The 2,409-nt window shown below is 42.5% G+C and overlaps 1 protein-coding gene across 2 annotated transcripts in view; it reads left to right on the top strand.

The window, feature by feature from the left end:
• The window catches only part of CYRIB (CYFIP related Rac1 interactor B), a 156,548-nt gene that overhangs the window by 68,281 nt on the left and 85,858 nt on the right, over nucleotides 1-2,409 (top strand). The gene's annotated exons all lie outside the window — the stretch shown is intronic.

Here is a 2,409-nt window from a genome sequence, read left to right as displayed (position 1 = left end):
TTCCCCCCCCCCCCCACCGCCCCGCGTCGAGTTCGCCCCCTACCCGCAGCTCCCACCGCCCTTTACTCCTAGCGGCCGCCTTCTCTCCTTCCCTTTCTCCCGGTGCTGGTCCCTAGTCCACACCCCCTTGTCCCTCGGACTCCGCCATGCCTCGCCCGGACACCCGGCCCTCCCGGTCACCCGCCTGGAAGTTGGTGCCCCCATACCTTCCACCTGTGCGGCCAGGCCGTCCACCTTAGGTGCTGCGTTGACCTCTCACTTCGCAGCATTTAAAGTCCAGATTCTCAGTCCTAGGGTGTGGTCTTAGTGTGTTTCCAGAACACACATTTCTACTCTAATTACCCAAATCCATGACTGTCAAACTGTAGTGGAAGTGGCAGTTGGTGTGTGTGTGTGTGTGTGTGTGTGTGTGTTTTCCGCATGGCTATTCTGGGTCGTACCAAATATCTCCTTTCGCTCTCCCCCCCACCCCCCACCCCCGGAGGACTATGTATCTATGATGGATTAATTTGCTCTGAATGTAAAATTTGGCGGAAGATTGTTACTTTTTCGATTCCTCCACGTTCCTTCCCGCGCAGTCCCGTGACTGATTTGCAACATTACCTGTTAATACTGTTTGTTGGTGAGACTTTTTCTCGGCTCATCTGTCAACGTTACTGAGTGGCCTCCGGTGTGCCGAATGCTGATGAAATGCCTGAATTCGTGCAGTACCACAAAACGCCATTCTGGATAAGACAGATTTGGGGCATTTGTTTACACTTTTTTTCCCCCCTCCTGTGAATTTATTGAGCTTGCCATTTTTTTACTCCTTAATGTTTAGTGTAGAGAATGAATATCAATTATCAATTGTGTGTTCTTACAGTCTTGCCATTTGGAAGACTGGCATTCCAGAGGAGTGCTTTGTATAGCTGAAGGAATTTCAGTCACTTGGGTGTTCAGGGACTTATTGCAAATCATTTTAGACTAATATATCTCAAGAAAAATACACTGATCCTTTAAATTCTTTAATTATACTTAATAGAAGCAGAAGCTTTGTGTCTGAAACAACTTGATAATTGGGGCTTATTTGATAGCCTGCTTGTAAAGTGTTGCAGTTAACTAAAAGTGCCTGATTCAGCATTCACAAAATGAAATGACAGCACTTTTTTTTTTTCATGTGACATTCATAGTCCATAATAATGAACTCCAAGGAAGGTACTTAGTCCTGAAGTACACTCACCTGCGTATCAGTGTGATACAATTGCTATCAATATTAATAGCATTTTCCTAACAGCCCTTTCTTCTGGGGAGCTAGGTACTAAAATGGTGGCTGGTTGGTTGTCCCTTTTAGGTTTTGGATGACCGCTTTAAGCACTAAGATTACTTAATTCAGTCAAGATTGCATTTTTTTGGCAGAGCAATATTGCTAGATAATATATTTTTAAAATTCCTTAAAACTTTAACAGTTATGTAGCTTCTTGAGAGGAAACTCTTGTTTTGTAAAATGTAGGATATATAGTATGAACTCTAGATTATTTGATAGTTGCATCGAGGCTAGATTTTTCTTTCCCAAGAAAGTGGTTCATCAGAGGGAGGCATGATTAGTAAATAGGTCCTAGTCGCCTCAGCAAAAATGCAATTTCAGATGCTGAGTAAAACTAAGTGAATGTACCTTATTTCTGATAGGTTACAGGTGACATTTAACATCAAATTTAAGATTTATTTCTCTGAACTTTCCCCCCAAAATGGGTAAAAAATTATGTTAGTTAGAGGTCACTCTTGAGATTACTTGACTCATTTGAAGTGGCCGTTTACCTTTACTTAGTAAGTAATTGATTGAGCAGTAGAGAGGGATGCTTATTTCATTTAATCCTAGTCTCCATGGGGAAAATATTGTAGTCACTTATATGAGGTTACTTAACTCATTAAGTATTGATGCACTTAACCGTTAGAGCCTATAATTTGCTCTTTCACTGTTCAAGGAAAACAAAATTATAAAATTTCAAAATATTTAATAATATTGTTAGTGGCTTGCCCAGTCTTACTTTTGGTCTCTCCTTTTCTGTTACTACACCAGAGTTTAGCACAATGCCTGCCTAGTGCACAGTGGATATGCAATAAATGTTTTGACTAATTGAGTGAATGGCAGGGTTGCAAAGAGTTTGACTCTAACATTGTTTTGTAATTATGTGGCAAAAGTTCTGGAGAAAGATGTTGATTCCTCTCAGCTGAAGTTTTCTCAGGTAACTTGTACATTTTGAGGATTGTTATATTTGATTATTATTATTTTATTTTATTTTTTTGGTACGTGGGCCTCTCACTGCTGTGGCCTCTCCCGTTGCGGAGCACAGGCTCGGGACGCGCAGGCTCAGCGGCCATGGCTCACGGGCCCAGCCGCTCCGCGGCACGTGGGGTCTTCCCGGACCGGGG

This window comes from Lipotes vexillifer, unplaced genomic scaffold, assembly GCF_000442215.2.
Source record: "Lipotes vexillifer unplaced genomic scaffold, Lipotes_vexillifer_v1.1 scaffold796, whole genome shotgun sequence".
Lineage (NCBI taxonomy): Eukaryota > Metazoa > Chordata > Mammalia > Artiodactyla > Lipotidae > Lipotes > Lipotes vexillifer.
The sequence above is the reverse complement of the archived record's forward strand: the minus strand, read 5'-3'. Positions and strand labels throughout refer to the sequence as shown.